This window comes from Phyllostomus hastatus, unplaced genomic scaffold, assembly GCF_019186645.2.
Source record: "Phyllostomus hastatus isolate PE091 unplaced genomic scaffold, TTU_PhHast_1.1 phas_contig_113, whole genome shotgun sequence".
Lineage (NCBI taxonomy): Eukaryota > Metazoa > Chordata > Mammalia > Chiroptera > Phyllostomidae > Phyllostomus > Phyllostomus hastatus.
In genome coordinates this window covers 10,703,058-10,728,981 of record NW_025333530.1, presented here as the reverse complement: position 1 = coordinate 10,728,981, position 25,924 = coordinate 10,703,058, and the positions used below count along the sequence as shown (strand labels likewise).

Sequence of the window (25,924 nt, the reverse complement as noted above, 5' to 3'; positions counted from 1 at the left end):
TCAAGATTGTTTAAATCAGAGTCCCTTAAGATTCCACGTGAATTTTAGGATCTTTGTCCATTTTTGCTCAAAGTGCCACTGGAATTTTTATAAGGGTTGTGTTGAGTCTGCATCATTTGAGATGATCATGTAGTTTTTGTCCTTCATTTTGCCAATGTGGTGCATTACATTGATAGATTTTTTGTATGTTGAACTATCCTTGTTTCAAGATATAAATTCCACTTGATCTGAGGTATGATCTTTTTAACGTGATGCTGAATTTGGTCTGCTAGTATTTTGTTTAGGATTTTGCATCAATATTCATCAGGGATATTGGTTTGTAATTTCTTGTTGTGTCTTTGGTATCAAGGTAATAATGCTGGCCTCACAAAATGAGTTTTGGAAGCATCCTTTCTGCTCTTTGGAGTAGTTTAAGGATTGGCATGCATTTTCTTCAAATGTTTGGTAGAATTTTACAGTGAAGTCACCTGGTCTTGGGCTGTTTTACGTTGGAAGGTTTTTGATTACTGCTTCCAAGTTCTCATTGTATTCAATATAGTAATAAGTCTGTCCAGATTTATTATTTCTTCATGATTCAGTCATGATAGGGTGTATGTTTCCAGGAATTTATCCATTTCTTCTAGGTTGTCCAGCTTATTGATATATAATTGTTCATAGCAGCCTCTAATAATCTTTTTTATTTCTATAAAATCAGTTGTAATATTTCCTCTTTCCTTTCTAATTTTATCTCTTTGATTCTTCTCTCATTTCCCTAAGTAGTCTAGGTAAGGGCTTGTCAATTTTTGTGATCTTGACAAGAAAAACTAGCTCTTGGTTTTGTGAATTTTTTCCCTACTGTTTTCCTATTCTCTATTATATTTATCTTTGCTCTTATTTTCATGTTTTCCTTTTGTTGAGTTTAGTTTGTTTTTCTTATTTTGGGAAAGTTTTCCTTACTTAGGGTTTAGTTTTACTTTTTTTCCTAGTTCCTTTGGGTGTGAAGTTAGGATATTGATTTCACATCTTTTTTTCTTTTTTTCATGTCAGCATTTACCACTATAAGCTTCTGTCTTAATATTGCTTTTAATTCACTCAACAAATTTTGGGTTTTTTAAAAAAATGTAATATTTTGTATTGCTATTCTGTTACCATTGTCCCAATTTTCCCCCTCTTCCCTCCTCTGCCCATCCCACACAACACTCCCACAGTCAATTCCCACAGTGTTGTCCATGTACATGGGTAATTCATACATGTTCTTTAGTGCATTTGAAGTTTTTTCCTGTTGTTTGTCAACATGTATATTTTAACAAAATTTTATAGTGATGGATATAGCTTCTAATGTCTCTTTTCCCACATAGCATCACTATAAACCACTGTTTTCTTCAAAAACATACTTTTATATGGCACTGGAATACTCTATAAAATAGTTGTATCAAGTAGTTTCTTAAAAAATTCCAATAGTGTGGCCATTTATATTGTTTCTAATTCTGTGTTATTTTAAATAGTGCTTTCTTGAGGCATCCTTCTTTTCTTTTATATGTATTTTATTACTTTATATATATTCACTTTTTTATTGTTGTTCAAGTCCAGGTGTCTGGAATTTCCCCCAACCACTCCTCCCACCCCAGCCATCCTCACTTCCCACCCACCTCGGTTTTCTCTGTGTGTCTTCTATAATTGTTCCTGAAAACACTTCTCCCTTCCCTCCTCATTTTCCCCTCCCACCTCCCCTCTGGTTACTGTCAGTTTGTTCTTTATTTCAATGTCTCTGGATATATTTTGCTTGCTTGTTTGTTTTGTTGATTAGGTACCCCTTATAGGTGAGATCATATGGTATTTGTCTTTCACCTCCTGGTTTATTTCACTTAGCATAATGCCCTCCAGTTCCATACATGCTGTTGCAAAGAGTAGGAGCTCCTTCTTTCTTTCTGCTGCATAGAATTCCATTGTGTAAATGTACCACAGTTTTTAGATCCATTCATTTTCTGATGGGCACTTCAGTTGCTTCCAGCACTTGGCTATTGTAAATTGTGCTGCTATGAACATTTGGGTGCATAGATTCTTTTGAATTGCTGTTTCGGGATTCTTGGGGTGTAATCCCAACAATGGAATTGCCAGGTCAAAAGACAGCTCCATTTTTTAGTTTTTTGAGGCAATTCCCTACTGTTTTCCACAGTGGATGCACCAGTCTTCATTCCCACCAGCAATGTACTAGGGTTCCATTTTCTCCACAACCTCAACAGTACTTGTTAATTGCTCATTTGTTTATGATGGCCACTCTGACTGGTGTGAAGTGGTATCTCATTGTGGTTTTAATTTGCATCTCTCTGATGGCTAGTGATGCTGAGCTTCCTTTCATATGTCTCTGGGCCCTCTGTATGTCCTTTTTGGAGAAGTGTCTGTTCAAGTCCTTTGACCATTTTTTAATTGGATTGTTTGTCTTCCTGGAGTGGAGTCATGTGAGTTCTTTATATATTTTGGAGATCAAACCCTTGTCTGAGGTGCCACTGACAAATATATTTTCCCACACCATTGGTTCCCTTTTCATTTTGCTGATGTTTTCTGAAGTTTTGCAGAAGCTTTTTTATTTAGATGCAGTCCCATTTGCTAATTCTTCCCTTTATGTCCCTTGCTCTAGGGGACATATAGGTGAAAATGTTGCTGCATGAAATATCTGAGATTTTCCTGCCTATGTCCTTCTCTAGGACCTTTATGGTGTCACAACTTATATTTAACTCTTTTATCCACCTTGAATTTATTTTTGTGTATGGTGTAAATTGGTGGTTGAGTTTCATTTTCTTTGCATGTAGCTGTCCAGATCTTCCAGCACCATTTGATGAAGAGACGATTTTTACTCCATTTTGTGCTTCTGCTCCCTTTGTCAAATATTAATTGACCATAAAGACATTGGTTTACTTCTAGGCTGTCTATTCTCTTCCACTGATCTATGTGTCTGCTCTTATGCCAATACCTGGCTGTTATGATTACAATGGCCTTTTATAATATAGGGTGACATCAGGTAGTGTGATCCCCCTTGTTTGCTCTTGTTTCTCAAAATTTCTGAGGCTATTCAGGGTCATTTATGGCTCCATATAATTTATTTTAATTAGTAGTTTATCAAAGTTATAGCGTATGAAACCTACATCTGACATTTAAGGTAGAGCTTATAATTATTATTATTCTTATTTTAAAATATATTTTATTGATTATGTTATTACAGCTATCCCATTTTTTTCCTCCCCTTTTTTCTACTCTGCCCTGCACCTCCTCCCTGCCACCCATATCCCCCCTCTTTCATTCACATCCATCAGTCATAAATCTAAGTTCTTTGGCTTCCCCATTTCCTATAGTATTTCACCCTCCCTGCTGATAACCCACCATTTCTGTGATTCTATTCCTGTTCTGGTTGTTCACTTAGTTTGTTTTTATTTTTAGGTTCAGTTATTGATAGTTGTGAGTTTGTTTTCATTTTGCTGTTCATATTTTTCATCTTCTTTCTTTTCTTAGATAATTCTCTGTAACATTTCATATACTAAGTGCTTAATGATGATGAACTCCTTTAGCTTGACCTTATCTGGGAAGCATTTTATCAGCCTTTCTATTCTAAATGATAACTTTGCTGTATAGAATAATCTTGGATGTAGGTCCCTGCCTTTCATGACTTTGAATACTTCTTTCTAGCCCCTTCTTGCCTGTAAAGTTTCTTTTGAGAAATCAGTTGACAGTCTTATGGGAACTCCTTTGTAGGTAACTGTCTCCTTTTCCCTTGTGCTTTTAAGATTCTTTCCTTATCTTTAATCTTGGCTAATGTAATTATGATGTGCCTTGGTGTGTTTCTTCTTGGATCCAACTTGTTTGGTGTTCTCTGAGCTTCCTGGACTTGCATGTCTCTTTCCTTCACCAGATTGGGGAAGTTTTCCTTCATTATTTGTTCAAATAAGTTTTCAATTTCTTGCTCTTCCTCTTCTCCTTCTGTCACCCCTATCATTCATATGTTGTAAACTTTAAAGTTGTCCCTAAGTTTCCTAAGCCTCTCCTCCATTTTTGGATCTTGTTTTCATTCTTTTCTGGTTGAATGTTTATTTCTTCCTTTTGGTCCATATTGTTGATTTGAGTCCTGATTTCCTTCCCTTCATTGTTGGTTCCCTGTACATTTTCCTTTATTTCACTTTTCATGGCCTACAGTTCTTCCTCTATTTTGTGACCATATTCAGCCATTTCTGTGAGCATCCTACTTTCCAGTGTTTTGAACTCTGCGTCTGGTAGGTTGTCTATCTCTTCATTGCTTAGTTCTATTTTTGGAGCTTTGATCTGTTCTTTTTATTTGGGCCATCTTTTTTAGAGTCAGCCCACCTGTTAAGTAGTAAGGGGCAGAGACTTAGGTCTTTGCCAGGGTGGGGCAACCCACTTGGCTGCGTTGTGGTGCTGTACATGGAGAAGGGGTCTGAGAGGGAACACAGCTGCTTGCTGGGCTCCTGGAGGTCTTTCCGTCACTCTCCCCACTACTCACAAGCAAATTGGGCCCTTATGGTGCTGATTCCTGGGCAGGTGGTTTTGTCTATATTCTAAGACCTTGTGGGTCTCTCCAGTGAACTCTCCTTTGAGGATGGGAGTTTCTTCTGCCTTGAAACCCCCACAGATTTTTACAGTCAGAGGTTTTGAGGCTTTTTCACCCTTGCTAAAACCCTGGGTTGCATGGTCTGTCATAGTCCCCAGTTGTTCCTCCCATTTCATCTGTACACAAATGTAGGACCACCTGGTCCTCCTGCCTCAGTCTTGCCACAAGCCCTCTCCACTCCGGTTGTCCATCTCCACCTCTCCTACTGGCCTGGATGAATGTTTCTTCTTTAACTATGCGGTTGTCTGACTTCCACACAGTTCAATTTTCTGGAAGTTCTGATTATGTTTTGTTTTTAAATTTGTTGTCCTTCTCATGGTTGTGTGAGGAGGCAAAGTGTATCTACCTATGCCTCCATCTTGGTCAGAAGTCTCCATATAAATTTTTGAAATGTTTGTTCTACCCAAAGCAACTTATAGATTCAACACACTCCCTATTAAAATACCAATGACATATTTCACAGATATAGAACAATCATTCTACAAATTTTAATATGTTGTTTTTTTGTTTTAATTTTCCCCCAAGTATTTTCTAAATTCCCAAGTCATTTCTTCTTTGATGTATTAATTATTTAAGAGTACATGGTTTAATTTCCACATATTGGTCAATTTTCCTGTTTTTCTTCTGCTGTTATGTATATATGGGATTTTGAAAAAGGCTTGATAATACCAGTCAAGTACATCCCTACAATTTCAAATGGCATGCTCAAGCCTTATACATGAGTAGGCAAAAGTAGGTTTACAGTTTTTTGTATGGAAAATAGTACAATAATTGATAAATAATGATACAAGGATAAGCTTTGTTTTGTGTACGCACAGCTGTAAACCTCTTATTAACAATAAAGTAAATATCTGCAATACCCTGAAAGTATCACTTCAAGGTTAAAACTTTATGAAATATATAGATACTAAGATTTCTTTTTTATTTTATTTTTATTTTTTTATTTTAATTTATTTTTTTGCCTTTCTTTTTTTTAATTGTATTATAAACACTGGATTTTTTAAATCATTGTTCAAATACAGTTTTCTCCTTTTTACTCCCAATCCATTCCCCCCTCCAATCCCCCCCACTTCCCTCCCATTGCCACCCTCCCCTTAGTTTATGACCATGTGTCCTTTAAGTTTGTTCCTGTGAACCCTTCCCACTGTCCCCTTAAATTCCCTCTACTGTCCCCTGTGGTCACTGTCAGCCTGTCCTCTATTTCAGTGTCTTTGGTTACATTTTGTTTGTTTCTTTGTTTTGTTATTTAGGTTCCTGTTAAAGGTGAGATCATATGGTATTTGTCTTTCACTGCCTGGCTTCTTTCGCTTAGCATAATGTTTTCCAGCTCCATCCACGCTGTTGCATAGGGTAGGACCTCCTTCTTTCTTTCTGCTGCATAGAATTCCATTGTGTAAATGTACCATAGTTTTTGGATCCATTCATTTACTGATGGGCATCTTGGTTGCTTCCAGCATCTAGCCATTGTAAATTGTGCTGCTGTGAACATTGGGATGCACAGGTTCTTTTGGATTGGTGTTTTAGTGTTTTTAGGATAGAGTCCCAGCAGTGGAATTGCAGGGTCAAAAGGCAGATCCATTTTCAGTTTTCTGAAGGAAGTTCCATACTGCTTTCCATAGTGGTTGAACCAGTCTTCAGTCCCACCAGCAGTGCACTAGGGATCCTTTTTCTACACAACCTCTCCAACACTTGTTGTTTGTTGCTTTGTTTATGATGGCCATTCTGTCTGGTGTGAAGTAGTATCTCATTGTGGTTTTAATTTGCATCTCTCTGATAGCTAGCGATATTGAACATCGTTCCATGTGTCTTTGGATTTTCTGGATGTCCTCCTTGGAGAAGTGTCTGTTCAAGTCCTTTGCCCACTTTTTAATTGGATTCCTTGTCTTCTTAGAGTACAGTCTTGTAAGTTCTTTATATATTTTGGAGATTAAACCCTTGTCTGAGGTATCATTGGCAAATATGTTTTCCCATACAGTTGGGGCTTTTTTAATTTGATGCGGTTTCTTTGGCTGTGCAGAAGCTTTTAATTTTGATGAGGTCATATTTGTTTATTCTTTCCTTTATGTCCCTTGCTCTAGGGGACAAGTCAGTAAAAAAGTTTCTTCGTGAAATATCTGACATTTTCCTACCTACGTTCCCCTCTAGGACTTTAATGGTGTAACATTTTATATTTAAGTCTTTTATCCACCTTGAATTTATTTTTGTATATGGTGTAAGTCGGTGCTCCAGTTTCATTTTTTTGCACGTGGCTGTCCAGTTCTCCCAACGCCATTTGTTGAAGAGGCTATTTTTATTCCATTTTACGTTGCTGCCTCCTTTGTCAAATATTAATTGACCATAGAGCCTTGGGCTTATTTCTGGGCTCTCTGTTCTGTTCCATTGGTCTATGTGCCTGTTTTTATGCCAGTATCAGGCTGTTTTGATTACAGTGGCCTTGTAGTATAGTTTAGTGTTGGGTATTATGATCCCTCCTACTTTGTTCTTCTTTCTCAAAATTGCAGCAGCTATTTGGGGTCATTTATGGTTCCATATAAATTTTTGAAGCATTTGTTCTATGTCTGTGAAATATGCCATTGGTACTTTAATAGGAATTGCATTGAATGTGTAAATTGCTTTGGGTAGTATGGACATTTTGATGATGTTAATTCTTCCAATCCATGAACACGGTATATGTTTCCATTTGTTTGTGTCTTCCTTGATTTCTTTCCTGAGTGTTATATAGTTTTCTGAATACAGGTCTTTTACCTCTTTGGTTAGGTTTATTCCTAGGTATTTTATTTTTCTTTTTGCTATTTGAAATGGGATTTTTTCCTTGATCTCTGCTTCTGCTGTTTCATTGTTGGTGTACAGAAATGCCTTTGAGTTCTGGATATTGACTTTGTATCCCGCTGTTTTGCCAAATTCGTTTATTAGGTCAAGCAGTTTTTTGGTAGAGTCTATAGGATTTTCTATGTATACTATCATGTCATCTGCAAAGAGTGACAGTTTTGTTTCCTCCTTTCCAATTTGGATGCCTTTTATTTCTTTTTCTTGTCTGATTGCTGTGGCTAAACCTTCCAGTACTATATTGGATAGAGTGGTGAAAGTGGACAGCCTTGCCTTGTTCCTGATCTTAATAGAAAAGATTTTTTAAGTTTTGCCCATTGAGTATGATGTGGGCTGTAGGTCTCTCATATATGGCCTTTATTATGTTGAGAAATGCTCCCTCTATTCCCACTTTGCCGAGTGTTTTTATCATGAATGGGTGCTGTACCTTGTCAAATGCTTTTTCTGCATCTATTGATGTGATCATGTGGTTTTTGTCTTTGCTTTTGTTTATGTGATGTATTACATTTACTGACTTGTGAATATTGAACCATCCTTGCATCCCTGGAATGAATCCCACTTAGCCATGGTGTATGATCTTTTTAATGTATTGTTGGATGCGGTTTGTCAGTATTTTGTTGAGGATTTTAGTGTCAATGTTCATCAGTGATATTGGCCTGAAGTTTTCTTTCTTTGTTGTGTCTTTATCTGGTTTTGGAATTAGGATGATGTTGGCCTCATAAAAAGAGTTTGGGAGACTCCCATCTTTTTGGATTTTTTGGAATAGTCTGTGAAGGATAGGGGTTAGCTCTTCCTCAAATGCTTGTAGAATTCTCCTGTGAAACCATCTGGTCCAGGGTTTTTGTGTGTTGGGACTTTTTTTATTATTGCTTCAATTTCTTTTGTTGTTATTGGTCTGTTCAGGCTTTCTGCTTCTTTTCCATTGAGTTTTGGAGGATTATATTTTTTCTCCAAATTTGTCCATTTCACCTAGGTTTTCTAATTTCTTGGCATCCAGTTCTTCATAGTAATTTCTTACAATCCTTTGTATTTCTGTTATCTGTTGTAATCTCTCCTCTTTCATTTCTGATTGTGTTTATTTGGGTCTTCTCTCTTTTTTTCTTGATGAATCTGCTTAAAGGCTTGTCGATTTTGTTTATCTTTTCGAAGAACCAGCTCTTGTATTCATTGATCCTTAGAATTGTGCTTTTAGTCTCTATGTCATTTAATTATGCTCTGATCTTGGTTATTTCCTTCCTTCTGCTTGTTCTGGGCTGTCTTTGTTGTTGTTCCTGGAGTTCTTGTAGATGTAGGGTTAGGTTGTTTGTTTGGAATGTTTCTAACCTTTTTAAGTGGGCCTGTATCACTATGAACTTCCCTCTCAGGACTGCCTTGGCTGTGTCCCATAAGTTTTGGGTTGTTGTGAGTTCCTTTTCATTTGTTTCCAGAAACCTTTTGATTTCTCCCCTAATATCATTCTTGACCCATTCATTGCATTCATTAATAGCATGCTATTTAATCTCCATGATTTTGAGTGTTTTGGTTTTTTTTCCTTGGGGTTGGTTTCTAGCTTCAATCCCTTGTGATCTGAGAATATGCTTGGTATGATTTCAATTTTCTTGAAATTCTTGAGGCTTGTTTTTGTCCTATCATGTGGTATATCTTTGAGAATGTTCTGTTTACATTTGAAAAGAATGTATATTTAGCTTCTTTTGGTTGGAGGGCTCTGTATATATCAGTAAAGCCCATTTCATCAAGGGTATTGTTCAATGCCACAATATCTTTGTTGATATTTTGTTTAGAAGATCTGTCCATTTTTGATAGTGGGGTGTTAAAATCTCCCACTATAATTGTGTTGCTGTCCATATCTTTCTTGAAGTCCTCTAAGACTTTCTTTATGTGTTTGGGTGCTCCTATGTTGGGTGCATATATATTTACAATATTTAATGTCTTTTTGGTGGATTCTTCCCTTGAGTATTATGAAGTGACCTTCTGGGTCTCTCTTTATGGACCTTTTTTGGAAGTCTATTTTGTCTGATATGAGTATTGCTACCCCGGCTTTTTTTCCCTGTCCATTTGCTTGGAAGATTTGTTTCCAGCCCTTCCCTTTCAGCCTGTGTCGGTCTTTTATCCTGAGGTGGGTCTCTTGTAGACAGCAGATATGTGGGTCATTTTTTCTTATCCATTCAGCTATTCTGTGTCTTTTGATTGGAGCATTTAATCCATTTACATTTAAGATTATTATTGATAGGTACTTATTCATTGTCTTTTATGTATGTGTGTCCCCCCCAACCTCTTTTCCTTCCCTTCCTTAAAGCAGTCCCTTTAGGATCTCTTGCAGAGCTAGTTTGGTGGAGGTGTATTCTTTTAGACTTCTTTTGTCTGGGAAGCTTCTTATTTGGCCTTCTATCTTGATTGAGAGCCTTGCTGGATATAGTAGCCTTGGTTGCAGACCTCTGGTTCTCATTACCTGGAGTATTTCTTGCCATTCTCTTCTGGCTTGAAATGTTTCCATTGAGAAGTCAGCTGTTAGCCTTATTGGGGCTTCCTTGTATGTTACTTCCTTTTTTCTCCCTTGCTGCCTTTAAGATTCTCTCTTTGTCTTGAAATTTTGCCATTTTAATTATGATGTGTCTTGAGGTGGGCCTCTTTGGGTTCCTCTTGATTTGGACTCTCTGTGTTTCCTGGATTTGTGTGACTTTTTCTCTCATCAAATTAGGGAAGTTCTCCTTCATTACTTGTTCAACTAGGTTTTCAATCCCTTGCTCTTCTTCTCCTCCTTCTGGTATCCCTATTATACAGATATTATTATGTTTCATATTGTCTTGCATTTCTCTTAGTCCCTCTTCAGTCTTTCTGAGCCTCTTTTCCTTTTCTTGCTCTTTCTGGATGTTGTTTTCTACTTTGCCCTCCAGCTGGCTAATCCGATCTTCTGCTTCATTGATCCTGCTTTTCATTCCTTCTACTGTGTTCTTCAGTTCAGAGATTGTATTCTTCATTTCCTCTTGGCCTTTGTTGAGAGTTTCTATTTCCTTTTTCATGTTTATATAGTTTGCAGTGAGATTGATGTAGTTTCCCTCTAATTTCTGAAAACTCAATGTGAGTTCATTGAAGTTCCTGGTAATCAATGTTTTGAACTCACTATCTGATAGTTGAGTTGCCTCTATTTCATTTAGCATTTTTCCTGAGGCTTCCTCATTTCCCTTCAGTTGGGGTTGTTTCTTTGTTTTCTCATTGTTCGTGTGTTTCTTCTTTTTTATTCTTGTTTGTTAATTGATCTGTTCTGATTCCTTGTGATTATGGTGTGAACTTCCATGGTAGAATATTTATGAGATTCAGTGGTGCAATATCCTTCGTGTATCCTGGTGTTCACAGCTTCCCCCTACTTGTCTGGTTTTTCTGTGATCACAATAATTTTTGATGTTCTGCTTTCAAAAGTGATTCGGTAACCTAGTCCACTTGCTCTGTTTCTCCACCGATCTGCGAGTTTCCATCCTCTTCACAGAAACCAAGAAAAACGCTGCCTAGAGTAAATCCGCCATCTTCCCGTCTCTTATTTTTATTTTTAATTTAAATTATTTTATTGTTGTTCAATTACACTTGTATGTATTTTCTCCCCACCCCTCCCCTCAACCCCCTCTAAACTCACCTCCCTCCCTTGCTTCCACCCTCCCCCTTGGTTTTTTCCATGTGTCCTTTATAGTCGTTCCTGAAAACCCTTCTCCCCACTGTCCCCTCCCTGCTTCCATCTGGCTATTGTTAGATTGTTCTTAATTTCAATGACTCTGGTTATATTTTGTTTGCTTTTTTCTTTTGTTGATTATGTTCCAGTAAAAGGTGTTCCAGATTATATGGTATTTGTCCCTCACCACCTGGCTTATTTCACTTAGCATAATGCTCTCCAGTTCCATAAATGCTGTTGCTTTGCATGTAAGGTATAAGCTCCTTCTTTCTCTCTGCTGCATAGAATTCCATTGTGTAAATGTAGCATAGATTTTTGATTTACTCATTTGGGCACTGAGATTTCTTAAAAGACCAAACCAGAAATAAATGGCTTAAAACTCAAGAGTTTGGCACTTAGCAACTTCCATGATTTTTTAATTACTATAAAAAAACATAAAATATTATTTTTGGAAACATACACATACTAATACAAAACATTAAAAATACTCTCCAGAGACAAACACAAGCATTGTGCTGTTAGTACAATGCTACTAGCCACATGTGGCTATTGAACACTTGAAATGTGATTGATACATCCAAGGCACTAATTTTTAATGTAATTTAATTGTAATTTAAATATCTACATGTGACTAACTTCTGTTATATAGTACAGTGAAGCTCTAGAACAAGAGAATTAATAAACTCTCACTTCTCCATGCTGACTGATCACATTTGACTTAGGTGTTCAATTTTTTGTAGTGAGAAATGGGGTACGAGGCATGTTGAAGAGTGACACAGACTAATTTCAGTGCTTTTGGAGAAGTGCAATAAAAAAAACTCTAGAAAGTTCAATATATTAGAACTAAGTTAAAGGAATTTGACATGATTCCTTGGTGAGAAAAATGATAACTCATGTAAGCACTTAGGAGTGCAATGGTTGGAAAAATAATTAGATTTAATTTGAAAGTTCCATATAGGAAGAATTGGAATCAATGAGTAACTTGATACAAGGAATGAATTTCTAATGTGCATTCCCTTATTTAGAGAGCTCAGTCCTAAACTGTGGAACTTCGTCTTTGTAGTAATGTTATCATATTATAATTTCACTTCCACTCACTAAAAAATGCATTGCAAACATCCTTGAGTATCATCCCAAAGGGAATCATCCTTGAGTAGCAATATTTCCACTCTTGAGACCTCAGGCACGTTAATGTAAAGGGCAGATACTTTTATTTTGAGGGAAAGATTTAGAGACAAACTTATAAAATAATTTGAGGTCCTCTGGATGAGATCTCATCTCATATTTTTAGGGTCAGTAAGAATGAGGGTTTCAGGGTCTGTACATTGACATAATACTGAATTGGTTTCTTTCAATGAGCTTGTGAGTTTTGGACTGTGATCCTTGATTCTCACTGGAACCTGGAGAATAAATTCCAAGTAATTTTGTTAAGCAAGAAAACTGCTATTACAATTCTGATTAGTTGTCTCCTGCAGATCACATTTTCTCTGAACATGAATCAATTAGATTACTTTCTGGTCTGTACACTTATTTAAATTATGAATAAAGCCATTTTGCTCTTCTGTTATCATAGTCAGCCCTGGAGACATTCCTTTAAATTTGGTTTCCTCTTTATAGCAACATTATTCACAGTGGGCAAAAGACAAAAACAGCCCAAGTATCCATCAGCAGATAAATGGATAAACAAAATGTGCTATATACATACAATGAAATAATATTCAGTCTTTAGAGGAAGGAAATTCTGATACATGCTACAACATGTGTGAAATTTAAAGATATTATACTAAGTGAAATAAGCCAACACAAAGGATACTGTATAATTCCATTAGTATGAGCTATCTATAATAGTCTAATTCACAGAGACAGCAAGCAGAGTGGTGGTTGTCAGGGACTGAAAGAAATGGAGAATGGGGAGTTATTGTTTAAATGGCACAGAATTTTTGTTTAGAATGATGAAAATATTCTGAGGATGGATTGTAGTAATGATTACACAACACTGTGAATGTACATATTGCCACATTATACATTTAAAAATGGTTTAAATGGCAAATTTTATGTTATGCATATTTAATAGAATAAAAACATTATTAAATTTTATTTGCTCCTACCTTGGATTGCATTAAGCTACCTTTGCAATGTAAGTGAGGTCATCTATAAAGAATGGCTGGGGCTGATATTTTTTTGTATTTTTACTCTAGCAAATATAGTTTAAAAACATGTTAATCTGCCCTGGCTGGTGTAGCTCAGTGAATTGTGTGCAGGCTATGAACAAAAAGGTCACCAGTTCCATTCCCAGTCAGGGCACGTGCCTGGGTTGAAGGCCAGGTCCCCCATAGGGGCCATGTGAGAGGCAACCACACACTGATGCTTCTGTCCTTCTCTTTCTCCCTCCCTTCCTCTCTCTCTAAGAATAAATAAATAAAATATTTTTTTAAAAACATGTTAAGCTGATTTTCAATCACATAATCAAGTGGATGGGCATTATTAATACCATATGCAATAGTCATGTCCCAGGCATCAATAATACTCACACTGAGATCCACAAAAATATCCCTCACAATAAGATTCTGAATATAGCTATGAAAATCACTCAACATCTTTGCATTTAGATAAATCTCCCTGGTGTTTTCAGTTTTAAGGATCACCTTGGTCTTTGGGCTTCACAAGAACAGACATTCAATGGCTTTTTGAACATTGATGGCCCTACAGATGAAATGTTGATGAGAAAGGTTCTGAAGTGCTGGCCAAAGAAAATAACCATGGCTGTGTCACTGTTTCCTGATACTTGATCATTTTCTTGTAGGATATAGTTCACATCTTTCACTGAGATTTGTGGCAGTACATGGATGACCATGCTTTTTCCACTGAATCAAACATGTGTTTTAAAGATCCCAGTTCCATGATGATCAAAATATTTTAAGACTGGTGGTAAACAAATTGACAAATCTTTTAACAAAAAAAAAGTGATGATAAAATTTTTAAATGCACATGACATTTATAAAATTCCATCCAAGATTACTTCTAGCTATGATAGCATTGGTGTCTATGGGAGATAGTGATCTTTACCAGATACATTAAAATCTTAACAAAATTTTGAACTCTTTATGAGAATATAAGATGAAAAAGAAAAATATTAATATTTGTGAATAAAAAAATAACTTTTTATTAAAAGGCCAAATCCAAATGTTTGGCAAATTTAACAAAACAAACATCAGAAAAGGAAAGCAAAGAATTCTAATTATTGTCAAAACAACCTCAAAATTCAACTCAGTTTGAAAATAAAATTACATACATACTTTTCAGAACTTTATGTAAGTAGTTAATCCACTGATGCCACACTAAATTTCCCATGAGGTAACTCCCTTCAAGCAGATATTTATATTTTTAATTCATTTAACTCAATCTGTTTGCAAAATGCTGTAATCCACATTTTCCACAGTATAACCACTGGGAAAATATGTCTTCATTGTAACCTGACATTTCTTTTCTATGTTCTGACTCTGGCAATAAAAATTCCCACAGTATGTAATTTTTATTGCCACAAATAATTATGGGAACACCTTCCTCATTTTCTCCCTCCTTTTCCTCTTTTCCCTCCATCTTCTCTATTTCTGTCCTCTTCTCTTCCACAAATGTTTATTTAACAACATCACATCAAAGGGAAGAATAAAAGTTCTTTCTGAATAGTTTTTCCTGGAGTGTTGATATGTTTTCTCTTGCTTATTCACAATGTTTTCTTGGGCTCCACCTTGTCCCCGAGGCCACTCAACTGTGAGACAGCCAGCCCAATCAGGAGGAAATGTATGACCACAAAACAGCAGGACTCTTTGTCCCAGCTGAATATTATTCCGATGACATTGGCCTTGCTGAATTGTAAATCTCCTCCTCCCTAAACTACTTAGCCATGAAGAAAACTCAAACACATTTATGAAATAAGTGTCATACATATTTTATTTTGTGTGTACCAGAGTCGTGTTCTCTGGTTAATTTTAAAATTCCTTAAATGTTTCATTGTTGTGCCAAGAACTGAACATAAGATATTCTCAGTGTGGTCTGATTAGTGCAGCAAATAGGGAGGACCATTGCCTCCTTATTCCGAATTCTCCTATAAAAGGAGCTTAAGCTCTACTTACTGATTCATACCAAGCTGTCACCCAAGTAAGACCTGGCCCATTTTATATTTGTGCCACTTTAAAACCACGACTTCTTTGTTATCTACCTAGATTGTTGGGATATGGGGTATAAGTTTAGGAACTTAAATTTATCCATTTTACATTATACCAGGTTTATAAATTGTTCTGAAAAATAATAGTCTGGCACTATCCTCTAAGAAATCACCTACATCAGGGGTTCCCAACCCCCAGGTCCCAGACTGGTACTGGCCCGGGCCTGTTAGGAACCGGGCCACACAACAGGAGATGAGCTTGAATGTAATGCCCTTGAACCATCTTGAAACCATCCTCCTATCTCCATCCACGGAAAAATTATCTTCCACGTAACTGATCCCTGGTGCCAAAATGGTTGGGGATCATTGGCCTACATTACTAGAAATTATTGTCCAGACAAGAGAGAAACCAGATATTAAGATGATTCAAGTTGTCTCAAGAATCTTAAGAACCTTCTTTGGTGTCAATGTTTGGCATGGATTATGGTTGCCATGGCAGAAAACAAACTGACTTTTCCATTGACTATGAGCTTCAGACTGGGTTCATAATCTGTTTATACCTATGTTCTACACAGGGTTTTGCAAAATTCTCTGCCTAGAGCAGATCCTCAATAAACATTTGCTGAACTCATGAAAAGAGTAAATGTATACACTGTTGACTGTTGTAATAGAAGTCTTTTGCTTTTCTAGAATTCACTTTAATTCTGGTAGGGCAGAAACATCACTTTTATGAGTAAGATAGCTTTGTATTGACCACTGAAGTTTATGTGGTAAAATTGAAAAAAAATTCATAGCAAGTGCTAGTTCAGAACTTGGACTGAGGTGGTTTGGCTGAAAGACATTAGAAAACACCACATAACTCTGTAATCTATCTGAAACATTTTCACATAGTACCAGTACCCAATTATTGGCTTTTCAGGAATAAACCTCAAGTTTTAATACAAATAACCTGTACATTTTTATAGTAAGTAGCTGAAATTAAGGGTTGCCTAGACTTTTATATCTGACTCAGGTCAAAAACAATTGTAAAGTGATATGAAAAGAATTTCCAAGAATAACATCTCTTCTGTAGAGCCCAAAATGATTGATACGATTTGTCCCAGGAAATGAGATATGAAAATGGTTAATATGTCAAAGAAATATCTCTTAACATAAGATTGCCTTTTAAGTGGATAAATTTTTAACATGACAGGCAACAGCACAGTAGATCTACTGTTACATTGTAAGACCTCAGTGGAGGTCAAGTTTTTCATCAATTCAATCCTCATGTTAGACCTTCAAAAAAGTGGAAAACTAAGTTAGCCTGTTATTTTTCTAGATATTAAAGTAAGAATGAATTGCTGGCTTTGATGGATTAAACCACTCTTAATTTTCTATGCAAATGTTTTAAATTTTGATTTATTTATGACATTTTGGAGAAGTAAATGGGTTAAAATTCTGGAAAATTGTTCTCCTGCTAATGGCAGGATTTAGAGCTCCAGAGAGAGTCACTCACATTCCATGTGCAAGTAATCAAATATATACAAAGACTATATATTCTTTGTATTTTCTTCTAATATTTTTAACATGCCTTGCTCTGCACCTTTACCACCTGTAGTAATTTAGGCTTTCATTTTCCTTTTCCTAGGCCAGTGCTTCTCAACCTTGAACATACATCAGAATGATCTAAACTGCTTGTTATCACTCAGATTGCTGGTCCTCTCATCTCCAGAGCTTTGCTTCAATAGTTCTGGGGAGCTTGAAGGGAAATCTGCGCCTCCATGTTTATAACAGCATTATTCACAATAGCCATATTATGGAAAGAACACAGTGTCCATCAGTGGATGAATGGATAAAGACAATGTGGTTTATATAAAATAGAACATTATTCAGCTTTAAAAATGAAGGAAATTCTGCCATTTGTGACAATATGGATAAACCTGGAGGACATTAGGCTAAGTAAAATAAGCCAGATACAGAAAGATAAATACTCCATGATCTTATTTTTTGTTGTTGAATTTCAGAAAGCCAAACTCATAGAAACAGAGTAAAATGGTGTGTGTATGAATAAAGACATGTTGGTCAAAGGATATAAACTATAAGTTACAAGATGACTAAGTTCTGGGAACCTAATATAGAGCATTATAACTACAGATAATGATGTTGTCTATACTTAATATTTGCTAAGACAATATATCTTTAGTGTTCTCAATACACACACAAATGCTATGTGAAGATTTGTTAATCAGCTTGATTGTGGTAACCATTTCATGATGTGGTAATCATTTCAATATATAAGTACATTAAAACATCACATTGTAACCTTAAATATATATAATTTTTATTTGTCAATAATGCCTCAATAACATTTTTAACATGCTCTCAGGTTAAGCTAAGGCTGTTTCCCCCTGGCTTTAGAATAAGGTAGCTTTGGATTCCAATTCTGACTCCGCAACTTACAAGATATGTGACTTTGGCAAAGCTATTCAATATGCCTGTGCTTCAATATCCACATATATAAAATGAAATTAATAATGATCATCACAGAGTGGTTTACTGAGGATCATACCAGACCTATTTTGGTACAATATTAAAATTTATCTCAGTGGGTCAAACATTTATTCTCCCACATCTATTCCAGGTAAGGTTAAAGTTGACAAAAGAGACCAATACCTGGATTTGTAAATGTGGTTACCAAAGCCACATTTTAATGAGACATTAAAAGTAAAATAAGATTATTTTTGTGTATGGTATAAATTGTTGATTTTCATTTTTTTGCATGTAGCTGTCCAGATCTCCCAACACCATTTGTTAAAGAGAATATTTTTACTCTATTTTATGCTGCTGCCCCATTTATCAAATATTAATTGACCATAGAGACTTGGGTTTATTTCTGGGCTCTCTATTCTGTTCCATTGATCTATCTGTTCTTATGCCTGTACCAGACTGTTTTGATTACAATGGCCTTGTAGTATAGTTTGGTATCAGATATTGTGATTTCTCCTACTTTGTTCTTCTTTCTGAAAATTTCTGAGGCTATTTGTGGTTGTTTATGATTCAATATAAATTTTTGAATGTTTTTCTATATGTGTGAAATATGTCATTGGTATTTTAATAGGAATTGTGTTGAAACTATAAATTTCTTGGGATAGTGTGGACATTTTGATAATGTTAATTCTTTCAATCCATGAAATGGAAACATATATTGTGGTATTTGAGTCTTTCTTAATTTCTTTCTTCAGTGTTGTGTAGTTTTCTAAGTACAGTCCTTTTACCTCCTTAGTTAGGTTTATTCCTAGGTACTTTATTTTCCTTGTTGCTATAGCAAATGGGATTTTTTCCTGACTTCTGTTTCTGATATTTCATTATTGATGTACAAAAATGCCTTTGATTTCTGGATATTGACTTTGTATCCCACTCTTGCTGAATTCACTTATTAGATCAAGTAGTTTTTTTGTGGAATCTATAGGATTTTCTATGTATGCTATCATGTCATCTGCAAACCAGTGCAGCTACTGTGCAAAAAAGTATGGAATTTCCTCAAAAAAATTCAAAATGGAACTACCTTTTGACTCAGGTATTCCACTGCTGGCATTATAGCCTAAGAATCCTGAAACACCAATTCAAAACAACCTAGCAGCAACCCAATGTTCATAGCAGCACAATTTACAATAGCCAAGTGCTGGAAGTAACCTAAGTGCTTATCAGTAAATGAGTGTGCAAAAACTGTGGTACATTTACACAATGGAATATTACATAGCAGAAAGAAGGAGCTCCTATCCTTGTGACAGCACAGGTGGAACTGGAGAGCATTATGTTAAGTGAAATAAGCCAGGTGATAAAGTCAAACACCAAATGATCTCACCTATAAGTGGAATCTAATAAACAAAACAAGCAAGCAAAATATAACCAGAAACATTGAAATAAAGAACCAACTGACAGTAACCAGAGGGGAGGGGGAACGATGATAATGGAGAAAGTAAGAGGAAGGGTTGTCATGGAACAAGTATAAAGAACCAATGGACAAATGCGAGGGGAGGTAGGAGTGAGGGTTGGAGGGTGGGGGAAAATGGAGACAACTGTGCTTCAACAACAATAAAAAGTAAATAAATTTTAAGAAAGTAAAATGAAAAAATATGTACTCATAGTATAAATGCATTTATTTCAATGTGTTTTGTCTTAGTTGAGTATGCATGTGTGTATATATGTGTATATTATATTTCAGAAGGGCACCCGTAATTAGACCATAACAGAAAATGAAAGAATTATCAACAACTCTGTTGTCTGTATAATGTCTTCTCATATAGTAGTTGTTGGTTTATATTTTCCCATCATGATTATCTAGAAAACTCTCATATTAAAAAAATACTTTAACTCTGAGTAAGTGGGTATAAACCATCATACACCTCATCAAGGAGATAGCATCTCATTCTGTAGCCAGGATTGGGAGAGAAAACCCTGCTGGGAAAATGCATTTCCTATGTTACAAATGAAAAGGAAACAGGCTGAGTCTCTGGACTTGTGGGGGGGAAGATGTCCTAGAGTCTGGCATGGGCCTGCAAAGGGACCCTGGATCCAGGAGAGTTCTTGGATATGGACTCACTTATGAAGTCAAATATTCCTAATGTATATACTAAATCACCTGTGAGAAGATTACAATCTCTACCTCTGTGCAGTAGGGGGAAAACTGGACAGTTTAAATAGAGCCAGAAATCCAGGAAGGAAATGTATCTATTAGTAAGTAAAACAAGATCAGGAGATTATTGCCATGAATATAGTCCACTTGAGACGCATTATGGGGTTGGGGGGAAGATGGCATCGAGGTAGGTGGGAGCAAAGCCTAGTTCTCCCTATGAGGAGCTAGAACACCTAGCCAATCTTCTGAGGAACAGAGTGAACAACCAATGGAATCCCAGCTTGTATGAAGTTTGGAGGCAAAAAATTGCAGAGGATGTTGAAAAACAGACGGCGAGGAGGTTGTACTGGGATCTGCATGGGGACCAAAGCTGCTGCAGCCCCTGGCCCAGCGCCTACCACAGGACAGGGGAGGAGAGTTAGAGCACCAGCTCCCTCCTCTACCAGAGCAAGGAGGGCAGCCTGGCACGAGGAGGGACCTAGATGCTGGAAGTCACTCTGGGGAATAGAGACAAAGTGGTAGACACACAAAGGTGGTGCAAATCTGCTGGGACTGTGGATGCCAGCACTAGAGAAACTGAGGAGCCAGGCAACATATGGAGAAGGGAGGAGTTGGGCCATGTTGGACCCTGACTCAGATAGTCTCTGGACAGGCTGGAAAGTTGGGCTGTGTGAAAAGCCATGCGGTTGTTAAGAATGGCATGCAGCTGCTTTTTAAAGAACTCTCAGCAGCAGCTGTTGCCCCTGGAGGGAGATTTCAGCGTGCCTGGAGACTGACAGTATAGCTGAGCAGAGCCTCACACACCCATCCTGTCTCAGGCTCCACACCAGAGATTCATTCATACTGTGTGCCCGGATACTCCCGCAGACTAAATAGCTGAGCAGAACCTCGCATGCCCTGCTTGTCTCAAACTCCACACCCAAGATTGACTCACACTGGGTAGCTGGAGACAGAGTGGCTGCATTGAGCCTGGCAGCTCTCAGAGGACCTGGGCCAGCAGAGACTGGGAAATTGCAACCCAGACCTAGTCCCCATCCTCTCAAAACCACAGGAAGGGAGAAAAGTGAAGCCCAGACCCCCTGTGGCATGTAGGAAGACCAGCAGAACTCGCTGAACAAGTTTTAAGTCAGCAGGAGGCTTAGTACTATTATTATTTTTTCTTTTTGTATCCTCTCTTTTTTCCCCTGTTTTTCTTCCTCCAAGTGAGACAATAGACATGGAATTATGAAGTGTTCAGAGACAGATAGAAAAGGGGAGCACAAGGCTAACCCTCCAAAAACTGAGAAACTGAGATAAATGTCACTTTGCTATCCATAGAGCTGACATTTTATTGTTTATGTATATTATTATTACATTTTCATTACTTTTATCACTTTAGTAGTATTTTCTTATTTCTCTTCCTTAGGTTTAGTTTTCCTCATTTTATTTCTCCATTCAATTACATTGTTTGTTTGGTTTTCCTTATTCTCTCTTTATTGTATTTTAATTTTCCTTCTTTCTCTTCACCCATGTTCCAATGACACACAACTCTTGATTGGGTACTTTCTATTCTGGTTATCTAAATCATATATTTCTTCTCATATTATTGTTGTTCCAGTACTACTGTAAATAACGGTTGTTTCATACAATTGTATGTACGATACAGCAACCCTCCCTGATCTTAGCCCAATTGGCTTCACTCCTGAGCATTATTATTATTGTGGTTAACTCTATTCTTTCTCACACTTTGCCTACTTTCTATCCTTTATTCTCACTATGTCTCATCATCTAACCTTGCACAAGTGCTCAGTTTTCTGGATTCAGCTCACAACCATCCTCCCTTTAACAAGAGTCTTATCTCTCTTTCACATTTTATAAAAAGTGGCTAGTTGGGTGAAACCTCACAGTTAATGCTATACTTAATAAAAGAATCTTCTATCTCTTCTTTACTTGCTGGTATTTTAAATCCCATAAAATACTCTCCTGCTGTCCAAATCCATTTTGCCTACCCCCTACCACGGATCACTCAAAGAGACCACACCACTGAACCTTGTAGAATTCCTAACATAGAAGTTCACCCTACAAAGACAGCCAGCAAAGTGAAATATCAGGAAGCACAGAAACAAACAAAAAGAGTCATCTAAGATGGAGAGACAAAAGAAGAACATACAATCAAAAGAAATGGAAGACTGCCTACTAAAAGAGCTAAATGAAATGGAGGAAAAAAACTATCAGATATAGAATTCAAAATAATGGTTATAAAGCTGCTCAAATAATTCATAGACAACTACAAAGAACTGAGTGAGGGGTACATCAGGAGTGCATGAAAAAGGAAATAGAAACTATATACAAAAACCATGAAGAAATGAACAATAAAATCTCAGAAATAAAAAAACACATTGGAAGGTATTACAAGAGGGCTGGGTGAACAGAGGATCAAATCAGCAACCCGGAGAACAAGGTAGAAAAAAACACCCAGAAGGAGATAGAAAAGAAAAGAAAAAGATATTCAGAAAGAATGAAGAGGTGGTAAGGGAGCTGCAGACACCATGGAACATAATAATATCCATGTAATAGAGATATCAGAGGAACAAGTGGATCAGAAAGGAATAGAAAACCTGTTTGAAAAAGTAATGATGGAAAACTTCCCTAATTTGATGAGAGAAAAAGTCACACAAATCTGGGAAACACCGAGAGTCCCAATCAAGAGGAACACAAAGAGTTCCACTTCAAGACACATCATAATTAAAATGGCAAAATTTTAAGACAAAGAGAGAATCTTAAAGGCAACAAGGGAGAATCAGGAAATAACATACAAAGGAGACCTGACAAGGCTTTCTGCTGACTTCTCAATGGAAACACTCCAAGGCAGAAGAGAATGGTAAGAAATATTCCAAGTAATAAGGACCAGAGGCCTGCAACCAAGATTACTTTACCCCTCAAGGCTCTCAATCAAGATGGAAGGCCAAATAAGGAGCTTCCCAGACAAAAGAAGTCTAAAACAATACACCTTCACCAAACCAGCTCTGCAAGAGATGCCAAAGGCCCTGCTTTAAGAAAAGGAAGGAAAAGAGTTACAGAGAGAGGAACACAGGTATGAAAAAATGGCAATAAATAAGTACCCATCAATAATAATCTTAAATGTAAATGGATTAAATGTTCCAATCAAAAGACATAGAATAGCTGAATGGATAAGAAAACATGACCCACACATAGGCTGCTTACAAGAGACCCACCTCAGAACAGAAGATCTGCACAGGCTGAAAGTGAAGGGCTGGGAAAAAAATTTTCCAAGCAAACAGACAGGGAAAAATGCCAGGGTAGCAAAACTAATATCACACAAAATAGACTTCAAAAAGAGGGGGCCATAAAAAGAGACCCAGAAGGTCATTTCATAATACTCAAGGGAAGAATCCACCAAGAAGACACAAACATTGTAAATATATATGCACCCAGCATAGGAGCACCCAAATACATAAAGAAAATCTTAGAGGACTTCAAGAAAGATATTGACAACAACACAATTACAGTAGGGGATTTTAACACCCCACTATCAAAAATGGACAGATCTTCCAAACAAAATATCAACAAAGACATTGTGGCATTGAACCATGTCATGGATCAAATGAATTTACTGATATACACAGAGCCATTCATCCCAAAGAAGCTAAATACACATTCTTTTCAAATGCACATGGAACATTTTCAAAGAGAGACCACATGATAGGACACAAAACAAGCCTCAAGGATTTCAAGAAAATTGAAATTATACCAAGCATTTTCTCTGACCACAGGGAATGAAACTAGAAACCAACCTCAAAAAAAAAAAACCCTCAAAAACACTCAAACACATTGAATACCATTGATTGAATACCATGCTACTAAACAATGAATGGGTCAAAATGAGATCAAGGGAGGAATCAAAAAGTTTCTGGAAACAAATGAAAACGAATTCACAACAAACCAAAATTTATGGGACACACCAAAGGCAGTCCTGAGAGGGAAGTTCGTAGAGATACAGGCCTACCTAAAAAAATAGAAACATTTCAAACAAACACCCTAATCCTACACCTGCAACAACTGAAATAACAACAAAGACAGCCCAGAGCAAGTAGAAGGAAGGAAATAACCAAGATCAGAGCAGAATTAAATAACATGGAGACTAAAAGGACTATTCTAAGGATCAATAAATCCAGGAGCTTGTTCTTTGAAAAGATAAACAAAACTGATAATCCTGTAAGCAGGCTCAAGAAAAAAAATAGAAAGGACCCAAATAAATACAATTGGAAACAAAAGAGGAGAGATTACAACCAAAACCACAGAAATACAAAGCATTATAAGAAATTGCCACAAGGAACTATATGCCAAGAAATTTAAAAACCTAGGTGAAATGGACAAATTTCTCAAAAAATATAATCTTCCTAAACTCAGTAAAGAAGAAGCAGAAAGCCTAAACAGAACAATAACAGCCAGAACAGCTGAACAGATGAAACTGAAGCAGTAATCAAAAATCTCCCAACACACAAAAGCTCTGGACTAGCTGGTTTCACAGGAGAATTCTACAAAGCATTTAAGGGAGAGCTAACCCCTATCCTTCACAGACTTAAAAAAAAAATCCAAGATGGAAGACTCCCAAACTCTTTTTATGAAGCCAGCATCATCCCAATCCCAAAACCAGATAAAGACACAACAAAGAAAGAAAACTTCAGGCCAATATCACTGATGAACATTGATGCTAAAACCCTCAACAAAATATTGGCAAACCACATCCAACAATACATTAAAAAGATCATACGCCATGACCAAGTGGGATTCATTCCAGGGATACAAGGATGGTTCAATATTCGCAAATCAGTAAATGTAATACATCACATAAACAAAAGCAAAGACAAAAATCACATGATCATATCAATAAATGCAGAAAAAGCATTTGATAAGGTACAGCACTCATTTATGAAAATAACACTCAGCAAAGTGGGAATAGAGGGAGCATTCCTCAACATAATAAAGGCCATATGTGAGTGACCTACAGCCAACATCATACTCAATGGGAAAAAACTAAAATCTTTTCTACTAAGATTGGGAACGAGACAAGGTTGTCCACTTTCACCACTTCTATCCAATATAGTACTGGAAGTTTTAGCCACAGTGATCAGACAAGAAAAGGAAATAAAAGGCATACAAATTGGAAAGAAGGAAACAAAATTGTCACTGTTTTCAGATTACATGTTAGTGTACATAGAAAATCCTATAGACTTCACAAAAAAAACTGCTTGACTTTATAAATGAATTAGGCAAAATAGAGGGATACAAAGTCAATATCCACTTTCACCACTTCTATTCAACATAGTATTGGAAGTCCCACCTACAGCAATCAGACAAGAAAAGGGGAGAAGGGCATCCAAATTGAAAAACAAGAAGCAAAACTGTCATTCTTTGCAAATGACATGATAGTGTACATAGAAAATCCTATAGAATCAGCCAATAAACTGCTTGACCTAATAAATGAATTTGACAAAACAGCAGGATACCAAGTCAATATTCAGAAATCAAAGGCATTTTTGTACACCAACAATGAAACATCAGAATGAGAAATCAGGAAAAAAATCCCATTTGATATGGAGAGAGGAAAAATAAAATACCCAAGAATAAACCTAACCAAGGAGATAAAATACCTGTACTCAGGAAACTACACAACACTGAAGGAACAAATTGAGGAAACATATGGAACACAAACAAATGGAAACATATACTGTGCTCATGGATCAGAAGAATTAACATCATCAAAATGTCCATACTACCCAAAGCAATTTATAGATTCAATGCAATACCTATTAAAGTATCAGTGGCATATTTCACAGATATAGAACAAACACTTCAAAAATTCATATGGAACCATAAATGACCCCAAATTGCTGCTGCAATTTTGAGAAAGAAGAGCAAAGTAGGAGAGATCACAATGCCTGATATCAAATTGTATTACAAGGCCACTGTAATCAAAACAGTCTGGTACTGGCATAAGAACAGACACATAGATCAATGGAACAGAATAGAAAGCCCAGAAATAAACCCAAGTCTCTA

The 25,924-nt window shown here is 36.6% G+C and overlaps 1 pseudogene; it reads right to left on the bottom strand.

The window, feature by feature from the left end:
- Positions 1-25,924, bottom strand: part of LOC123817633 — a 145,941-nt pseudogene that overhangs the window by 112,532 nt on the left and 7,485 nt on the right.